This window comes from Podarcis vaucheri (assembly GCF_965113315.1).
Source record: "Podarcis vaucheri genome assembly, chromosome: 5".
NCBI lineage: Eukaryota > Metazoa > Chordata > Lepidosauria > Squamata > Lacertidae > Podarcis > Podarcis vaucheri.
Window position 1 is genome coordinate 84,476,199 of NC_138763.1, and position 21,407 is coordinate 84,497,605.

Genomic DNA, 21,407 nt, shown 5'->3' on the forward strand with positions numbered 1-21,407 from the left:
TCCTTAAATTGCTCTCTGTGGCACTCTAAAGAGATGCTAAAGTGAAGGAGAAGTGCAAAGGTAAAATGCTTGCTGCTATAAAAAAATTTTTTGGGGGGGGGGTATCAAATTTTAAAATTCCAGTGGTGTGAAAATGTTTCCAAGGATATTCTCCCATAGAATTTGGAACAATAGCATTATGCTGGACAGCTGTCCCAGTATGGGAAATACTCCCGCAGGAAGTCACGAGCAATGTAAAAGAAAAGGTGACAGTGAAACTTGCAAAGAGTGTTGCTGCTCCTTAAAGACTAACAATTTTATCATGGCATCAGTTTTCATAGGTTACCTTCCACTTCATCAGGTGCATGAAGCGCTAACAATGATGCTAACATGCCTATCAGTTTAGGACGATTTCACAGATAACTTTTTTAATTTTACGTGTATCAAGTTTTGGGTGTGCGTACCTCAAATGCAATGTGACAGACAGGTGTTGCAAATACATGTGCATCATATAGGCACACTGAGCAGAGAACTGCGACTGACAGTATCTCCCTGTCAAAGTGACAATACAGTAGGGGGAAATCTGAGTTTGCCATTGTGGAATGTGTGAAATAGCCTTTGAGGTAAAAGGAAGCAAAAGAAAGATAGTTTTATGAAGGTTCAACATCTAACTGTGTGTGTGTGTGTGTGTGTGTGTGTGTGTGTGTATAGATAAGATAGCTTTTCAGTAAAAAACTCAAAATGGTGATGGTATTCTTGGTTTGACCTACAGCGATTCATTCTAATGCAGTAATGTGAATTGTAATTCATGTCCCTGGCTGCAAAATGTAAGGACTGCCTGTAGGTGTCAGGGACTGGTTGGATACAGAGGGATGGTGGGAGGAACCAGCTGGTGAACCCCCAAGGGAAAAAGGCTCAGAGTCCAGGGAGTTTTGGTGGGACTAGGGTGAGTAGTCAGAAGGGGAAGAAGACTGGGAGGAGGAGGTGAAAAGGTAGCAGGGCTCAGGGGGCAGGGAGAGTCTGTGGCAGAGAGGCACTGAAGCAGCAGTGGAGGGAGGCTAGGAAGCATAGGGGGGGGTCAGGCTTCTCCTGTGTTGAGAGAGTAGTCAAGACTCATGGTGTTCTTGTAATATCTATTTTACTTCAAATATAAAAGTATAGCATGAGGGAGCAGGAAGGCATCCAAGCAACCATTACTAGTCTAGTCCTTAGTTTGAAAAAGAGATACAGTGGTACCTCTAGATGTGAACGGGATCCATTCCAGAGCCCCGTTTGCATCTAGAAGCAGACGTAACCAGCGACTGCACGCCTGCATGCGTCGTTTTTTGCCGCTTCTGCGCATGCACAAGCAGCGAAACCCGGGAGTGACGCGCTCCGTTACTTCCGTGTTGCCGTGGAGTGCAACTCGAACGCGCTCATCCCGAAGCACATTTAACCCGAGGTATGACTGTACTGTAATAGATTTTTGCAGATGCCCAAATCTCCTGGAAAAACTCAGCCTTTTCCTTTCTCAGGCCATGCTCCTAGCTTCAGAACTGTTTGAGCATGGTGCTGACACCATCAAGATTACAGGTTTGATCCCCATATGCGACATCTGAATATTCCTGCACTGCAGGGAGTTGGACTAGATGACCCTCAGGGTTTCTTCCAACACTACAATTCTAATAAAAAGTGCTACAGAGAAGGTGAAATATCTGACAGTTTGATACATGGAGCGCACCTCTGTCAAATGAAAAGTGAATTAAGGTGAGCCTTTCATTGGTTTCTTACTGGGGGGTGGGGAGGAGTAAATCCTATGATAGCTCCTGCTGCCTCCCCACTGCAGAAATAAAATCTAATCCAGACTGTACCACATTTATTTGATCACAGCTTCATCCCTTCCCCCAGTTCATCCCAGTAAAGAGTGAGGGAATTTTTTGGTCGTACCATCAAGAAAATGATATACTGAATGTACTACAGCTTGGATCAGATATTACTCTCTCCTCATGTTTAGTAAGGGGCATGCCTGCACCCAGGACTCTTACCAAGATGTCTGAACAATTCTGTGAGCTGTCATACATTTTATTTCAAACATGTATAAAGTAAAACAGCTCTGAGGAGCCTAAGATGAACTATAATATGATAAACTGAAATAATGATCAGATCTGAATGGGAAAATGAATATATGTAAATATAGCAAAAACACGTGGATGGCTAGCTCACACTTTCAGGAAGTTCCCAGGGTTAGGCTATGCATAAGGATTCACAATGGTTCTCAATAGCTGGGATCACCAGGGCAAGAGCAGGTGATCTTTGCTTCCTACTAAATGAGCAATTGCCCAAGATTCATTCCTATGGGGAAAAGTAAATTAATGTACTTTTGGGAAGCACTTTTTCTGGCAAGGCAAATTTGGCCCTCCCCTTTGAAGGCTGGGTGGCTCAGCCTCTATGGTATACAGTGGTACCTCTGGATGTGAACAGAATCCGTTCTGGAGCCCCGTTCGCATCCTGAAGCGAACGTAACACACAACTGCAGGTCTGCGTGTCATGTTTTGCCGCTTCCGCGCATGCGCGTGACATCATTTTGAGCGTCTGCGCAAGCGCGAGCGGTGAGATCCAGAAGTAATGCACTCCATTACTTCCAGGTCGTCGTGGAGTGCAATTCGAAAATATTCGTCCTGAAGCTACTTCAACCCAAGGTATGACTGTATGCGTGTGAGAGAGGTTCGATGTACTTTTGTAAGCAGAGTTCATACAGATGCACTGCACCTGAAAGCTTCCTGCCTTCACACACCCATCCTCCATCCAGTGGCGTAGCGTGGGTTGTCAGCACCCGGGGCAAAGCAAGTAATTTGCGCCCCCCTAACCCGTGGATTTGCGCCCCTAGCCCTAACCCCCAGATGTTGCGCCCGGTGCGGCCGGCCCCCCTGCACCCCCCACACTACGCCACTGCCTCCATCCATCATATCAATAGACCTTTTGCTGTGATGTACACAAAGTTTCAAAGCTTTGCCTCACAGGGCTCCCACAGACCTAAAGGATATCCAGTCCAACCCTTTCCCCTTGCAGCATAACCTTCCACACCTACACTAAACAAAAATCCCTTTTACAACTTGCTCTGCCTCATCTGTGGCATAAACAAGGATGCCTCCTGAAGGAAGTGCTTACAAAATTTAAGGAACACAGGTGCTTCCAGACAACAAGCCCAGTTCATGCTACAGAGGAAGGCTGAAATGGTAGCAATCAAAATAAAACAAAACCTTCCCGAATACAGTAATTGTATTATATTGCTGGGGTGTGTATGTGTGTGTGTGTGTGTGTGTGTTGATACTTCATGACCCTGAATGTAGTAGTGAGACTGATATCAGAGCCTGAAGCCAAGGAGGTCTACTTGGCCCTTGTATCCTCAACCTGACTCTTGTTCCATCACAAAAAAGGGCATGTTTAGTGGGGAGAACCTCTCTCCTCCCAGGGGGTGGGGGAGATAACAAAGTTCTTAACAGTATCTTGATAACTGATTAAGATCTTTTGAAAGACTGTTTCCCCCTCACACTATTTTGCAAAACATTTCTTGTACTCAGTAAATGCCACATTTATATGATTCTTCAGCCTGACACCTGTTAAGACTATGATAGCTCCCCTTAATTTATTACATCGAAAGTTCAGTTAAAGCCACTCTGGGATGACAAGACTTTGCTAACGGCCATTAAAAGGCAAGAGTTTTTGGATCAGGCCCCAACTGGCCTTAGTTCAGCTACGCATCAGTTGTTGCTAATTGCATGACCTGCACGAGAACGCTGGAATGAAACCCCTTCTAAGAATCAGGCCCCAAGCAATAGGAAAAAACAATCCAGCCACAGAAACCTGCAAATCAAGCTGTTTATTGCAAAGCACACCTACTTCACTCAGCAAATTGATGGAGGCTGCCAGTGCTGAAACTCCATCTCAGTTAAACGGTGACGTCACTCAGGTGCACAAACCAAAACATTGGCACAGCTTTCCCTAACATGCTGCAGCCCTTATTTTGCTGCTTGCTAAGCTAAAACTGAAACTCTGCAGTGCCAGATTTCGGGTCCTATTAAGGACTGATTTCTCTAGCCAGTTGTGAGCAATCACACTCCCCCCCCCAATTCATTCAATACTCAAAACTAAAACAAAACACGTCCCTTGGAACAAGCATGTGAAATTCTAGTATCTCGGTTCTTCCAGTGACTGCAGATTTTAGGCTTGCTTAATAGCCTTTAAATATATTCATTAAATGTCAACAATACAAACTACACTCAACTTTTAGATACCTTCCCAGCTGAAACTAAGAAGCATCCTTGAAAGATTGTTCACGGAGGCATGTTTGCCAAAAGCCTGATACAAAGCAATTAATTTTCAAAATGATGGCAATGATCTTGAAAGAGTTGAAGCACAACAGTGCTGCCTCATATCCCAGCTGCTTGGTATTTAGTAATCTAGTAATTTTGGGCAGCGCAGACATGCTGAGGTTGAAGAGAAAGGCCACTGTAGCCTTGCATGCACTCTGTTCACCATGGTTACTAGCTAAATAAATTAAAGTATCAACATCTTGTCAAATACCTGGCTGCACAGGGCAGGGTTTCTCCCCTTAAATAAAATCATCCTCAGACAAAAACACACACTAAGGGGGGGGGGACCAACAACCGCAAACCACAAACACATATCCCAACCGCACTCACACCCCAAAACCCATATAGACTGTTTCACGAAAAAAGGGAATGCAATCTGAACAGAAGCTATATAAAAACATGCCCTAGTTTGCAAGTGGAGTCCTGTCTTTCATCCCCTTGTGCTGCCTTTGCCATCTGACAACACACTTCTACCCACAATGCTCTCTCTCTCAATCTCTCTCTCTCTCTGCCTCACGCACGCGCAAGCACGCACCCAGAGACATGCTCTCTCTTGCACACACACACACACACACACACACACACACACCTCTCGTCAGAGAAGCTGGAGTGAGCCCACACTCACACACAACACACATGCACCCCCCCCGCAGATGCCAACTTACCCACAAGTTCTATTTCAGTCGAAACTGGCGTCCTCCACTCCCCAACCTGGAGGGGGGAGGTGTTTCTCCCTCTCTTCTGTTACAAGGAGGGTGGGGTGGGGGGGAAGGCCACATCTATCTGAAAACACTTCTAGGCAGAAAGAAAGCATGTAGTTGCAGAACAAAGAAAGCCAGGGCTACCTTAATCTCAGCAGCGCAAGGCAGCCAGTAGCTATTTTTCGAGTCTGCTCTCTCTCTCCCCCCTCTCCGAGGGCATCCTGCGCTCTCGCTCTTTTTCTTTGCCTGTCCAGCTCCTGCACAACACACATCAATTATTCATCGCTTGTCTCCCGGTTTCCAGGCAAAACCAATCACAGATGGAGCCTTGCTAATGGGCTCATGCCGTACTTGCCAACAGGCTATTTGTGCTGCCAGCGACAACCCTCCAGAGACAATAAAGGGAGAATCGGGTTCGGCTTTAGAACTTCACACATCTACGCGGACAGACCTGAAACAAGCGAGGGGGCACGCAGTGGCGTCTGCATGACATTGCTGGGAGAGGGTGGGCGGGCGGGTGTCTGTGTGCAGCGCTTGCAAATATGAAAGGAGGCTCCATTAACAAAAAAGAAAAACACCCTTCTCTCTCTCCCCCTCCCCAACGCCGCTTGAAAGGACTGGAAAGAGATGAGGAGGGGGAGAGAAATAAAGGAGAGGAGGGGGGGAATCAAACACTAGGAAAATTCTCACCTCAACTGCATGTTACTGGTATTGATGGTTTCCTTTTGCTGTCTCTAGTGGTCCATCCCTTTGCTCTCCCATTATACCCATCTATCACTTACGTGCGCACGCACGCACACTCACACACTCACACAGAGATACACACAAGCAGACACAGCCACTTTGCCAGAAGGGAGAGAGAAAGAGAACGGGAGAGGGAGTGGGGTGGGATGGGGTGGGGGGGAATCCAGGCATCTCACATTTCAAACTTGCAAGCAGGGGTGGTGCTAGGAATATTAGGACAAAGGGTTGCTCTCTGGAACGCCGCCAAGAGGCTAAAATTACCCCCCTCGATCAATTAATCAGAAGCAACACTTGTTTGAGTGTGTCTAGCAAGCCATTAAGGGCGCCTGGTCAAAAAAAGGGCTTCTGTTTGGGAAAGAGCTGGTGTACAGGGTCTCCCTGCATCCCCTATTTAGAAATACTGTTGACTAAATCCATCAAACTAGTCAAGCTAATTAAGTGTCTAGAGGAGGAAGGTTCTGCTTTTTAGGAGACAGCAGCGACGTTGGTGGCTTCCTGCGTGAAGGCAATCAGCCGACAAAAAGGAAGGGGAGGAAGTGGACACACGCCACCTGTACCAGAAATTCATATTGGCGTAATTCTGGCATGAATCACTGTTTGAAAGGACAAAACAAAGAGGGTTGTTGCCATTTCGTCAGCTAGTACACCTGAAAAGAAGCTGGAGGTGGATGGATTTGGAGCCGAGCTTTCATTTGGCTGTATTTCTCACATCCAGCAGGTTACTCTCTGGGGAACATCCAGTATTTATGCAAACCTTTATGTGCTCAAAGCTCAGCACAAACTACATGTGAGAAGCAACTGCAGTCTAATTATTTGGCCTGCGTTCACACACGTCTGGAAGCTTAACGCAGGAAAGGAGCAACACACACAATTAGAATGGAAAAAGACACTTTTACTGCTCGGCCAAATTTACAGTAATTATGGCTTTCTTTGACCTAGTTGTCATCTGTTCCACATTATTTGCCCCAACCCATTCCTCAGATCCAGAAGTGACTTGTGGGACCATTCTTGTGCCAGCAGATTATAAAATGGGAAGCTGTCAAAGGACAGCAGAACATTTAGGATACTTCAAGGAGAGTTGTGTGTATGCTATAATTCTGTAAGATCACAGGGCAAAGAACCCCAAAGGATGCAATGGGTCAATGGGTCTGTCTGCTAACCAGGGATGGCTGTGGGCAGGATTCCTGCATTTGCAGGGGGTTGGGGTAGATGACCCATGGGGTCCCTTCCAACTCCACAATTCTGTGGTGCAGAATAGAGCACAGAATTTAGGTTCTGGAATCTCAGCTTTTTAAAAAGCAATTTTCTAGCTCTTATGGCTCAAAAATATGCTTGATAATATGTAAACAAACTCTGAAGGAATCTCAGGAGAGGTGACTGTGTAGAATTTCAAGTGGTTGAACCACAGCTCCTTGTCCTTCCCATGACTATCAGAACTATCCAAATTTACTCAGTATATTTTATACAGGTCGCAGAACTCAGATTCCCCACCCCCCCCACCCAGAATGAACTATGGATTGCTTGGAAACAGTTCTAAATTTATTTATTTAATTTACTGAATCTGGGATGTGGAGCTGTGATGTGTTGTTTAATCCTCCAAGCAGTAGATCAGGACCCTATACAAGGCATGTCAGTGCAATTACTATTACAGTATAAACAAATCTGATATCTAGGAAGGGATGCCTAAGTTCAGGATCTGATGTTTCTTACAAAAGTACATGATCCTGAGCTTGTAGATGCCTTACCCAGATACTCAGGAGCGTAACAAAGGGAGAATAAAGAATCAGGGTTCTAATGTTCTGAACAAGTGAGGAAGGTGAAGAATCATAATGGAGATAAAGGAGTCCCAAACCAATTTCACTGCCCCACAAAGAGATAGTACTTAAGAGAATAATTTATGGGCTAGGAAATCCCAGTGCCAGATATATATACCCTGTGGAGCCCCCTAGGCAGCAGAATTCTTGGGGGCCCCCTTGTAAAACTAAGAAAGCTTGATTGTAAAAAGGTACGGGGCCCATAGGCCTCTCTGCCTACAGTGGTACCTTGGGTTACATACGCTTCAGGTTACAGACTCCGCTAACCCATAAACAGTACCTCGGGTTAAGAACTTTGCTTCAGGATGAGAACAGAAATCGTGCTCCGGCGGCGCGGCAGCAGCGGGAGTTCCATTAGCTAAAGTGGTGCTTCAGGTTAAGAACGGACCTCCAGAACGAATTAAGTTCTTAACCCGAGGTACCACTGTATTTGGCAATCTAGCACTGGGAAGTCCCCAGTTCAAATTAAAGCTGTGCCAAATTTCCAGGAGTTTCAAGGTTTAGCACAAAGGTATGGGGGGGGGGGACGTGGGTGGCGCTGTGAGTTAAACCACAGAGCCTAGGACTTGCCAATCAGAAGGTCGGCGGTTCGAATCCCTGTGATGGGGTGAGCTCCCGTTGCTCGGTCCTTGCTCCTGCCAACCTAGCAGTTCGAAATCATGTCAAAGTGCAAGTAGATAAATAGGTACCGCTCCAGCGGGAAGGTAAACTGCATTTCCGTGCACTGCTCTGGTTCGCCAGAAGCGGCTTAGTCATGCTGGCCACATGACCTGGAAGCTGTATGCCGGCTCCCTCCGCCAATAAAGCGAGATGAGCGCCACAACCCCAGAGTCGGTCATGACTAGACCTAATGGTTACCTATACCTTTATTGGGGAGGGGCAACACTCCAGCTGAAAGGCAGGCCACTTCTGCCCCACTGCTGGTTGTTATGGAACTTCTTCCCTTGACATATTACTTCCAAGATAATGTGACTCTCAACAGGAAGAAGAAAAAATCCCAGCCATAAATTACACTCTGAACAGCAGCCTCATCCAGACTAACCCTCAACACCCAGATTACTAATATGAGGATAAAGTTGGCCACCATGCAGGACTGTAGCAAAGGTTACTGAGATCATTTATAAGAAACACTTTGAGCACTTAGCAAGAGTACTATATTCCTCTTATAGCAGCAGCTTTCAGTATCAAGATAGGAATATACTGAATATTTTTTCAAGAGAACGAATTTTGGATATTTTAACATTGCTCCAACTATACAAATTATTTACAGTTCCACATACCATACCTTTTAACAAGACTTTCAATAATAGTTTTAATGAATTCCTTATACAAGGTTTAAATTTCAAAATGGGAATTGAATCCCCGACCTTTTAAAGAACAACTACTTGGCTTTCGTTTCAAGAGATTTTGAAGCTAAAAGAAGTCATGTTTTCTGTATGGAGTGAATGATTGAAAAGTACATAAACAGGAAGCCAATGAGAGCTTTCCCCTTCTCAGAGGGAAAAGTGGCAGTTTAAGTTGTGGCCAACCAAGAACCAGTCTTTCCTTGACACAGCATCCTGTGGTAAAAAACCCACTTCCTATCCAAGCGCAACCTTCAAAAAATCTATCAAGCCTTGCCACAGATGCGCTTGCCTGGGCTATCTTGCCGATTTCAATTAAAAGAACAGAAAATTGCCAAGAATGCATTTTGCGTTTTTTATCTCAGACTAAAAAAGCAAAGAAAGAATCTCATGGCACCTTAAAGACTAACCTATTTTATTATGGTGTGAGTTATTGTGAACTGTAACCCACTTCATTTTGGTGAAGTGGGTTCTAGTCCATGAAAGATCATAGCATAATAAAATGTGTTAGTCTTTAAAGTGCCACAAGACCCTTTAGTTTTATTCCATGTTTCTCCAGCTAACGCACCTACTCATCTGGAAATTGTTACAATAGAAGGGACCAGCGTCCCTTTGCAAGCATCTGCTGTACATCACAGAAATTGTTGTTCTCAATTTAAAAAATAAAATAAAATAAAATAAAATAAAACCCACAGTATGACATTGTAGCAGGGTATTTGGAATGTCACTCTTTTTTATTAAAACAGAACTCATGCTCTTTTAAAGACTATAATTATGTAGACAGTAGAGTTGCTCGAGAGTGCATGCGGGAGGAAGTGAGAAAATGGGTGTGTGGGGTGGCCCTCCAAGACTGAAGTCTAAAATTAGGAGTTGAGCCTTAGCCAGGTCTGTGGATAAGCTTATGTTTCAGGGGCTTATATACAGAGCCCTACTGATTGTTAGATCTTTCTGCAATTGATAAATGGAGTCATAACTCAGCACTAATCACACAGGTGTTTACAGGGCTGCTCCTAAATGGTTCCACTCATTGTGACAGGTTTGGGTCCAACAGACATTAGGAATGAAGCTTAATGTATGTATGACTAAGCTTTCCCCATCTAGGTGCTGGGTTTGGATAATAAGCGCATGAGGGAGGTGCACTCAACCAAAGTCTAAGCAACAGCATCATTAGGAAGAATTGAGTAACCCTATGACCCTAATCCTGCTCTACCAATGGGCAACTACAGCCAGGTGCAACAAGTAACTGTCCCAGATGCGGAAGAGACTCCCACAATCCCATCTGCCTCAAAGGACTCACGCAACTGGTCAGTGGAGTCGGGTAACCATCATAATGCTGCTGGGTCTGCATCCGCAAGTGGGAACTGTATCCACACATAGCTGATCTTTCGGAAGCAGAGCTGGTGCTACCACTAGGCAGAGTGGTAGAGCTGCCTGAAGCAGCAGATGCTGTCCTCAGCTGCAGTGGAAGACACTATCCCATCAGTGTCTCCAATGTTAAGAGACTCAACTGTCAATCTGGTTGGGTTCTGTATCTGGAACTGGGGGTGAGAGGTTGCCATCTGGTCAGCCTCTAAGCACAGAATGTCTTGAGTAAGCCTTGGTTAGCTTAGCCAGTGGATGACTCAGGAGTGTTATCTTAAAGGTAAAGGGACCCCTGACCATTAGGTCCAGTCACAGACATCTCACTTTATTGGCCAAGAGAGCCGGCGTACAGCTTCCGGGTCATGTGGCCAGCATGACTAAGCCACTTCTGGTGAACCAGAGCAGCACATGGAAACGCCATTTACCTTCCCACCGGAGCGGTACCTATTTATCTACTTGCACTCCATGCTTTCGAACTGCTAGGTTGGCAGGAGCTGAGACCGAACAACGGGAGCTCTCTAGGCTCTGTGGTTTATCTTACTTTACTCATTTTTAAATGGTACTTTCGCTAAGCCTTTGAAATGACTCCAACTGCCTCATAGCGCTTCTCTCCCATATCAACATTTATTCAGGTGGCATTGTACAATCAAGATTTATCTGTGCAATCCAGAAGGCACAAGACTGCAATTCGCTTAAGGCCTGGGCCTCACCCACGGAGCTATGCAACTAAATGGGTTGATGGGATAAAGAAGCATTTCCCTATATTTTTCATACCATGGGCAATGAGGACGTTTTTGGGAGTCCCCTGCACCTTTCAATTACAGCATAAAATGCCTCGTACGATTCAGTACATCCTAACTCTCTCCCTTGCAATATCACCTCTACCAATTTCTCAGTCAATATTGAAATGACACTCCTGTGCCCTGAAGGGCAGAGACCACTGGATGCATGGCGGCTAGAGTTTTTCAAGGCGTAGCTTCACCCCTTCATATAGCACACTACTTTGACTTTGCATACAGTTTGGGAATCCATTAATTCAGATGCAGAAACCACAGAGCTGAATACTCATTCCTGCCTCACACTTACCAGTCTCTTTTCAAAAACACACATACCCTTCCAAGATTGGACAATATCCTATGTCAAAAGTCAAACTGAGCTGAGACTTCTAAGGAGAAAAATTAAATGCATGATCCACCAGGATTTCTACTCAAGCCCCTGCTTTTGCATCCCATTCATTTCCACCAGCAAAGTATGTTTTTAATAAATTTATACCCAATACATACAATTTCCACTTTAGATTTTAAAATCTCTCCCCCCCCCAACTTCCTATGCAGTTATATCCATGGTCAAGTGCAAAAGTTCAGGGATGCTTCATTTTAAAAACTGCTTCCCAGTCCGTCCCTCCCCAACTCTCCTTCTGTCTCTCTCTCTCTCTTTTAGTTGAAGCAGTTCACAGTAGACAAATCACTTATCTAGAAATTATGTACTTACTTTTCCTTTGACAAATCTTCAGCAGGTTTCTAATCCCACCATGCCACTTGAAATATCACTTTCTGTGATGACATTTGAGTCACAGTTGTCACAGGCACCAGGCACTGTAGTTAAATGGATTAAATCATACTTCATAGCACATTGCATTTTGGACAAGGAGTGGTTTATCATTGGTAGAAATTAATCATAACAGGTCTTCCCCCCTCCAGGGCAAATTCCCAATCATTTTCAAAGATTACTATGTTTAAGCTCCAGTGACGACTGTGTGTCAAATTACATCATGGGAAATGTTGTCTCACAGGGATAACTATTTAAAAGCTCCCACTGAAGTCTTTTTATACCAGGGAGGAGTATATGTCTGTATTGGGGCGGAATATTGCAATAGAGAAGAACTGGACCAAGAGTGATGATTAGCTCCAGAACCTACAAAACACGGCTTCTGTTTTGTAATGGTAGATTTTGCCTAGTTTTTGCCTTTGGATAACACACACAAGTACACACACACATACCCCCAAACAAATATTTCATATTATTTTAAAGCAGACATATCCAAAATGTACACATGTAGGCTTGAGTTCAATAAAATAAAATAAAATAAAAATTACTTATACCCTGTCCATCTGGCCAGGCCTCCCCAGCCACTCTGGGCAGCTTTCAACAGGATATTAAAAACACAATAAAAGGTCAAACATTAAAAGCTTCCCTAAACAGGGCTGCCTTCAGATGTCTTCTAAAAGTCAGATACCTGTAGTTGTTTATTTCCTTGACATCTGGTGGGAGGGCATTCCACAGGGCAGGTGCCACTATCGAGAAGGCCCTCTGCCTGAATAAGTTACACTGTAAAGGTACAGTCGGCAGTCACAAGAACAAAATGTATGACTTTTCCCCTACATGGACATATACCCCACTATAAGAAAAATACTTCATTTTCACATATGAAGTACAACTGTTTTTAGTTCACTGGCTGAGCTACAGGCTATGCTATCACAGTAGGAGGCAGGAATGCTTCTGAGAGTGCTCTTGTGTTCGAATCCTGCTTGTGGATTTCCTACAGGCATCTCTTGGCCACTGTGAGAACAGGATGGTGGACTAGATGGGCCACTGGCCTGATCCAGCAGGCTCTTAAAGGTAAAGGGTAAAGGGACCCCTGACCATTAGGCCCAGTCGTGGCCGACTCTGGGGTTGCGGCGCTCATCTCGCTTTATTGGCCGAGGGAGCCAGCGTACAGCTTCCGGGTCATGTGGCCAGCATAACTAAGCCGCTTCTGGCGAACCAGAGCAGCGCACGGAAACGCCGTTTACCTTCCCGCCAGAGCGGTACCTATTTATCTACTTGCACTTTGATGTGCTTTCGAACTGCTAGGTTGGCAGGAGCAGGGACCGAGCAACGGGAGCTCACCCTGTCACGGGGATTCGAACCGCCGAACTTCCGATCGGCAAGTCCTAGGCTCTGTGGTTTAACCCACAGCGCCACCCGCGTCCCTCTTAAACATTTACTTGTTCAGATAAAACCTCTCAATAATATAAACCAGGCATACACAACCTGTGGCCCTCAAGGAACCCATACCAGCCATATATTATTGCCTCACAAGTGTCCTATAAGAACACAGTGCCTTGCATTTGGCGTTTCAGGCAGGCAGGAGAAACAAGAGGTTTATTGAACTACGCATGGCTGGTAACCTGTGTTGGCTTGGTGGGTCACAAGCTGTATGCAGGTGCTGTGCGAATTCTTGCACAGTACTTCAGGATGACAGCACTTGGCCCTTATATCTGTATACTAAAAAGGGAAAGGAAAAAGCAACCACATACGAAGCAGCCAAACCAAACGAGTATGGTTTTGAGTGTTGTCTGTGTTTCAAAAAAGATGAGACACACATTCACTCCAGAAGTAGCATGAGAATGAGAGAAAAGTAGGTATATTAACTCTGTGGGGTAGCAATGAGAAACTTAAGTTTGTTCAGCAGTGAGTAGAGCTCCAAGAAACAGTTCCAGGAAATAAGTGATATTTATGTTTCCCCACTGCTCTCTTAAATATAGGCTGTTCTAGGGAAATAAAATGCCCCTATAATCATAATTTAAAGGCCACATATAAAATGTATTGGCTTTTTCATGTCTAAGTATGTTTGTTTTGAAGTGTAGGATTGTAATGGTAAAAACTCCTATGGAAGGTGTCATAAGACACCTGGCACATTAAGGTAATGTGGTTAATGCACACTTTTTCCTGAAGTCGACTACAATATGGCACGTGAAGAAAAGATATGGCCTGCACTGAAGTCTGACTACCTCATATCCTCTAAGCAGCCCCACAGATTTCTGGGAGATCTGAGTCACTAAAGCGTTTAATCTCAGGGTTGTGGGTTCGAACCCCATGCTGGGCAAAAACTTCCAGCATGGGGGGGGGGGGTTTGGACTAGATGATCCTTGTGATCCCTTCCAACTCTACAATTCTGTGAAGACTCTATGAAGACAAGGCTACGTCGACCAAATGCCAACTTTTGAAGCAATTCTAGTAGGGATGACACACATGTGGAAATGATGTGAGAGATCTAAGAAGCTTAGAAGTGAAGCAAGATTTCCCCAAGGGTTTCCCCTCTCCCCCCCCCAGGGGGGCACATTGGTCCAATGTCATTCAAATCCCCACTCAGCTATTAGGTGACTTTAGCTAAGGGCCCGTGTGTCAAACTGTGCACAATGCTAAAACATCTTGGAATCCCATCACTGGGGTTGAAATTCTCCTCTATGACGAGAGAAACGACATAACTTGAGGTCTATCTGAGCTTACTTAACGGAAGGGTGGGATATACATGTCCTACAAAAATAAACAAAATTGATAGGCGTCTCATGTACAGTGAAGGTATTATGTAAAATGATGATAGGAAAAAGAAATAATAAATCATTGGGGAAAAGAAAACACTTACTGAAGCTTTTTTGAATGCTCCCCCCCCCGAAAAAAAATTATCTAAGAATTTATGAGAACAAGATTAAAAACTGCAATTAACCTAGGCTTCTCTCTTTAGTAATTATTCATATACCTGTTTAGCCGATAATAACTCCTAGCTCCAGGCTGTCTGCCTGCAGTGCTAGGACACAGACAGGAACCTCTGCGAAATTGACTTCCCTGGCTACACTCGTGCTTGCAAGAGCTATTTTCAAGGGCAGATGTACAATGTTATATGGGTAAAGGGACAAGCAAATTAAAGATGGGTGTTCTGTCAGAAAAGTACTGAAGACCTTGCGTCAGCATTTACCTCCATTTATAAGACTTCGGGGCTTTAACCCTTTGCTTTCTATTAGGCAAGTTGCAACAAGCAAGTTACAAAAACAAGACACGGTATCTACAATATTTTAAACAGAAACAGACAGGTTTTTTTTAAAAAATGAATGCTTTTATTGATTTAATTTTTTTTCTGGTTCCATGAAGATGCTTCCATTTCAAATGCTAATTCAGTCTAGTCCCAAAGAACTAGCAGACCTGCTCACACTCATCTTTGCTGATGGTAAATGAAGAAATGGGTTTGCTTTTATTTATCTCCTTTTTGAAACATCTCCTTAGGACTCTTCCCCCACTTCCAGTTGTTCTGGTCTATATCACAAAGAGATGCCCACAAACCCACTCACCACCAGCTGGTCAAAAGGTTAATGCCCTCAGCCCTCTGGCATCAAGATATCCAGTGCCACACAAAACCCCCAGCCCTGAAGTCTTCAAGTAAATAAGGAATAGGGAGAGTCCCTTCCAGGCACTGGGAAAGATTCTTGCTCTTACACGTTCTACATCAGAGGTTCCCAAACTTATCTGGCCTACCTCCCCCATTTCAGGAAAAAAACATTACTCAGAGCCCCCCTGGAAATCAACCTTCTTTAAGCGAAGAAGCAGGGCTGTGTCACAGCCTGCTTGCCATTGGTCAAATAGGCGGGCAAGCTGTGATCCACTTCCTGAGCCTGAGTGAAGCTGAAATGGGTTCACCCAAGCTCAGGAAAACCTGTTGCCTTCAGCACAACTGCCGGATCCGGGGAAGGTTACCGACATGGCAGTGAGTGTCATTACACAACAAATGAAACATATATGAATGGGTTTTCTTCTTCTCCCACCCCCTTATTTTTATTCAATGCCCCCCAACTGCACCCGAGGCTACTTATCCCCTGGATCATTCCATCACTGTACAGTACTATATAAATGAAATAAGACCATGCACCAATCAATGAGCAATCATACCGGTGTAGAAATCAACCATGTCATTCATTCAGCCAGTCCACTTCCTTCAAAGGCATGGGAAGCAAGCGTACAGCAGGGTCTTTCAGGCTGTTTAGGTATGGCTCCAATCATGCAAAAAGTGTTTTACATAATTCCCCCACGCATTTGCTAATGAGCCTCATATTCCATTGGTTACAGCTGTTCACACTTAGTACTCCCTTGTACTTGTGAAAGAAATGATAGGATACACTGTTAATAGCTTTACTACATCTGCATTTGAATGTAAATACTGAAATACATTATATAGACGTATTAGATATTACAAAAATTCTGTACAGTACAAGGGTCAAGGAGGTTTTCAAAGTTTTCAATATCAGCAGATGCTAAACAAACTTCCCCCCAAACAAAAGCTTGGAAATTCTGCTCCTAAAAAAGAGCGCCCCGGATCAGACCATAGGCCTATCCAGGCTAGCACCCTGTTTCTCAAAGTGGCCAACCAGATAGAAATCCACTAGCAGAACATTAGGGTAATGGCCCTCCACAATTGGTTCCTCATCAATTGGCATTTACTGCCTTGGATATTGAAGATAACCTATAGTTATCATGACTAGTAGCCATTTATAGCCCTATCTTCCATAGATTTCTCTAACCACCTATCAACGCTCTCTAAATTGGCAGCCATTACCACATCTTGTTCAATTGTTTTTTGAAGTAACATATAGTGGCTAAGGGTGTGAACTGTGAGTCAAGATATCGAAACCTTGTGTCAAACACAAGGCCCGCGGGCTGAATCCAGCCCGCCAGACCTCCTCATGTGGCCCGTGTAGCCGCCGCCGGCCTTCACCTTTTATTCTCGCCTTTTTTTTTTTTTACACAAGAAAGCCGCCTCTTCAGCGCATGCGCGGCAGCCTACAAGCCAGAGAACGTCTGCCCTCTAGCGGCGCCGGCCGTTCTACACAGGAAACCTCCACTTTACATGCATTCAGGAAACCTCCACTTATTTTTATATTGAGTGCATGCCATCCTGTGATGTGACAGATCCAACGGCTGCCTGAACCCTTCTCTCCTGTACTGTAAGTCCTACAGATACAACCGGCCCTTTGAGGATGACCAAACTGCTGATGTGGCCCCCGATGAATTTGAGTTTGACACCCCTGATCTAAACAGTGCAGATTACATGTTGAACACAAACTCATTAGGTCACCGGAGGTACACCAATATTTCCTCCCTCCCTCTCTCTCTCTCTCTCTCTCTCTCTCTCACACACACACACACACACACACATCTTACATCTGCAGTACGTTAATAATACTGACCTGCCTCACTGGGCTACAGTAAAAAAAAAAAGAATATGTAATGGAGGTATGTGAAAAGTCATCAAATGTTCTAATTAAAGCATTATATTGATGCTATAAATGATTACTATTGTTCCCTTTTGATTGATACAGCATCCACAATATGACACGTTTTCCTGTGTGAACCAAATTGAAATGAGGAGGAGGAGGAGTGTTAATTTCAAGTATGGGGCTTGTGCAGGAGACCTTCCTGGTTTGTGTCTGTGGTCTGCTAAAAACTATTGCTTTTGACATATATCGTTGCATAGCCATATCAAACCACTTCACGGCATAGTTTCCAGACAAATCATCTATTCCTTGACAAGTCTTGATGTTGTTATCTTATGGGTTTAAGAGAGGGAAAAATAAGGAAGCTTCTTAAGAGCTAATCTACCAAAAACATAGTGGCTATACAGAGAAATAAGTATCAAGCAGCCTGCATTTTGAAGCACTGGCACTCATGCATTAAATCATTAATGCCCCACATGAATACATGTTAATCGCCAAGTGATGGCAATATACATTGCTGTTTGATATAGGAACTGTCAGACGATTTTTAAAAAAAGGATTGTGCTTTTTTCCAATCACGTAGGAGAGATGGCACAGGAGCAAACTCTGATGGTCGGCAGCCACTAAAAAAAGACTCCTGCCAATATTCTCTTGTCCAACTGGGGCAAGCAAGCCAAAAGTTCTTGCTCCAGGGTGCAACTGGAGTAAATAGTCAGGTTACGATCTTCCAGCTTTTGCTTTGAAAAACAATATTCCTGCTATCCATTCTTTCCAAAAATATGAGCACAGTAATGCTGAGTGGGAATGAGACAATACAAACCACAGATCTGGAGACCAAATACTTGGAAAGGGAACAGTGAATGAATTACAAATGCATCAGAACAGTGAAACTTTAATGAATGCCATCCTCTCACATAAGATGCTTTCCTCAGGCACTTTGACGGCCTTTCCACATGTGCATCAATTGCAGAGGGAGGGATACGTTCCAATGAAATGTGTACAAATGCTCACATATTCAGCATTTTGTGAAAACTATGATTTCTATGATAAGCCATGATTACAGGTTTGAATGTCTCTTCACCTTTGTTAATTGCTGCTGCTGCCGCCCCTACCTTTTATTAATTTTGTTATTGTTTTGCTTTATTGTTTGTTTTACTGCTTTGTTTTCACTTTAAACTGCAATGGTGGTATTTGGCTTGTTCTGAATAGAATTCCCTCTATAAAATCTGTTTTGGCCTTATATTCAGAAACCCAAGTGGCATGAAGTAACTTCCACAACCTGGGGCTAGTGCACAAGTTGCAAATCCCTCCCAGTCAGAAATATCCTGGTCACAGTTGCACATGCTCTGGTAATGTTGCTTTTGGACTAATGCAATGCACTGCATGTGGGGATGTTCAGAAACTGCAGTTAGTTCAAAATATAGCTGCTAGGTTGCTAACTAGAAATGGCTGCATTAAACATATCTTCTCAGTTTTAAAACAGCTGCAGTGGTTGCTGATCCATTTCCAAACACAATTCCAAGTGCTGGCTCTAAATGTTAAAACGCTTCATGTTAAATGTACCTAAAACCAAGCAGTTTTTGAGCAGGTGCTTGTGGACCAGATCTAGGCTCTCTTGGAAGAAACTGATTTTCTAGATTCATTTCAGTTGGGATTTAGGCCCAGTTTTGATACAGAAACTGCTTTGGACGCTGAGTACAATGACCTCTGTCAGGAGAGAGACAGGGGAAATGTGCCCCTGTTAATTCTCCTCTACCTCTCTGTGGCTTTCGGTATCATTGACCATTGTATCCTTCTAGAGTGGCTGTCTGAGTTGCGGGTGGGTGGCACTGCTTTTCAATGGTTCCAATTCTACTTGGAGGGTTGTTTCCAGAGGGTGATACTTGGAGAGTGGTAGTCAGCACTGTGAAACCTTCAATGTGGAGTTCCTCACGGCTCAATTTTATCCCCTTTGCTGTTTAACATCTATATCATGGGTAGTCAAACTAAGGCCCAGGGGGCCGGTTCTGGCCCAATCACCTTCTCAATCCGGCCCACGGACGGTCCAGGAATCAGCATGTTTTTACATGAGTAGAATGTGTCCTTTTATTTAAAATGCATCTCTGGGTTATTTGTGGGGCATAGGAATTTGTTCAAAATATAGCCCGGCCCCCCCACAAGGTCTGAGGAACAGTGGACCGGCCCCCTGCTGAAAAAGTTTGCTGACCCCTGATCTATATGAAACCACTAAGTGCAGTCATCTGGAGTTTTGGAGTATGCTGTCAGCAATCTGCTGATGACACACAGCTCTACTTCTCCTTTACATCTGCAGGTGTGGCAGTGGATGTGCTGGATTGTTGTCTTGCCTCAGTAATGGACTGAATGAGAGCCAAAAAACTGAAGCTCTACCCAGATAGCACTGAGGTGCTGTTAGTGGGTGGTTCCCTAGGCTTGATGGTTGGGAGGTGGCCTGCTCTTAATGGGGTTACACTCCCCCTGAAGGAGGTGGTGCGTAAACTGGGGGTACTTCTGAATACTTTGCTGTTGCTTGAGGCTCAGGAGGCCTCAGTGGTGCAGAGTGCTTTCCATCAGTTTCAGCAGGTGGCCCAGCTGCACCCCTCTGGACAGAGATAGCCTAACCTCTGTTGTCTATGCTCTGGTAACCTCTAGGTTAGAGTACTGCAGTGTGTTATAAGTAGGACTGCCTCTGAAGACAGTTTGGGAACTTCAGCTGGTGCAGAATTTGGTGGCCGGGTTGCTCACCCTGGCAAGATGGTTTGAGCATCTTACACCAGGGGTCCCCAAACTAAGGCCCGCGGGCCGGATAAGACCCAAGGGACTCATTTATCTGGTCCCCAGCGACCCCTGTTCTTACCGGCACTGCGCTGCACGGCTGCCCACTTCTGGGTTGGAGGAGCACAGGAAATAGCTTGTGCGCATGAGCAAGCGTTATTTCTGGTGCACATCCGGGTCAGAGGAGGCCTGTGCACATGTGCACAAGCTATTTCCAGTGCACCTCCAACCTGGAAGTGCACAGGAAATAGCGTGTGCGCACGCATATGGGCATGCACTCCCCCGCCCAATCGGTGCTGGAGACACCGGCCTGAGGCGCAGTAAGTTTGCTGACCCCTGTATTACACCAATCCTGGCCCAACAACAATGGCTGCCAATTAGCTTCCAGGTCCAATTCAAAGTGTTGGTTTTGACCTATAAACCCTTAAACAGCTCAGAACCGCAATACCTCAAGGACTGCCTCTCCCCAAGTGAACCAACCCAGACACTGAAAACGAGCAAGAAAGAATATTTTTAAATAGTCACACCATATATTCTCCCCACACAGAGCCCAATAAATTGGAGCCACTTGTGCATTTAGTCACAAGGCAAAGCTTCCATTTTAGTTGCTTCCATTTTTTCTTGAGAGAGTCCCTAAAGAAAAAAGGCATGCACATATAATTGGTCCTTTAAACATACGCAACCCAACACTTGGTCATTTTTCACCAGATGTTTAACTGGTAGGAAGCAATTTTGAACATCTGCCACCAACATACAAGGAAGTTGTTTGAAGACCACATGAAACTGAGAAAAATTAAAGCACTTCCAGTTATGTCACATCCTATGCTGCGTGTTTAGGAGAAAAAGGAAAATAAAAACCAGAATATTAATGCTGAGTCATCATGGTGATTTCAAATATGATTGAACTACAATTGAATATGAGGGCAGCATCCATTTTCAACTGGATTTAATAATGGAGAGTTATCCTGAGCAACCAAAGTTATCAAGCATAACACAGACTTTCAAACAGGGCTCATACAGACAATGAAAATGTGAATATGAGTTCTAATAACTATACATTAATAGAAACTCAAGGATTTTGGGGGCCTTCAACTCATGTACCCACAGTAGACCTGAAGGAGGCACAGCATGGAGAAAGGAAGTAATCCTTCAATTTTCATATGTGCCGCCCCCTACACACACACTGAATGACCCACATATCCTATTTCATTTCTACTTCCTTAAGGAGTCTTAAATATTTAACTTGCAGGCTGTCAGGTAAAGATTAGAAGATGTGTGTAAATGATCAGAATGTTAAACACATTATTTTAACATA

The 21,407-nt window shown here is 44.4% G+C and overlaps 1 protein-coding gene across 14 annotated transcripts in view; it reads right to left on the reverse strand.

Moving 5' to 3' along the window:
• Nucleotides 1-21,407, reverse strand: part of ZMIZ1 (zinc finger MIZ-type containing 1) — a 381,786-nt gene that overhangs the window by 91,808 nt on the left and 268,571 nt on the right. The window contains exon 1 of one of the 14 annotated variants that reach the window (XM_082225136.1): nucleotides 5,723-5,869. The exons of 11 other annotated variants lie outside the window; for them this stretch is intronic. The gene's annotated coding sequence lies outside the window, so the exon portion shown is untranslated. Of the gene's footprint in view, nucleotides 1-4,996; nucleotides 5,103-5,176; nucleotides 5,290-5,722; nucleotides 5,870-21,407 lie in introns of those variants that run through there. 2 more of the 14 variants (XM_082225137.1, XM_082225138.1) reach the window with 2 other exon arrangements.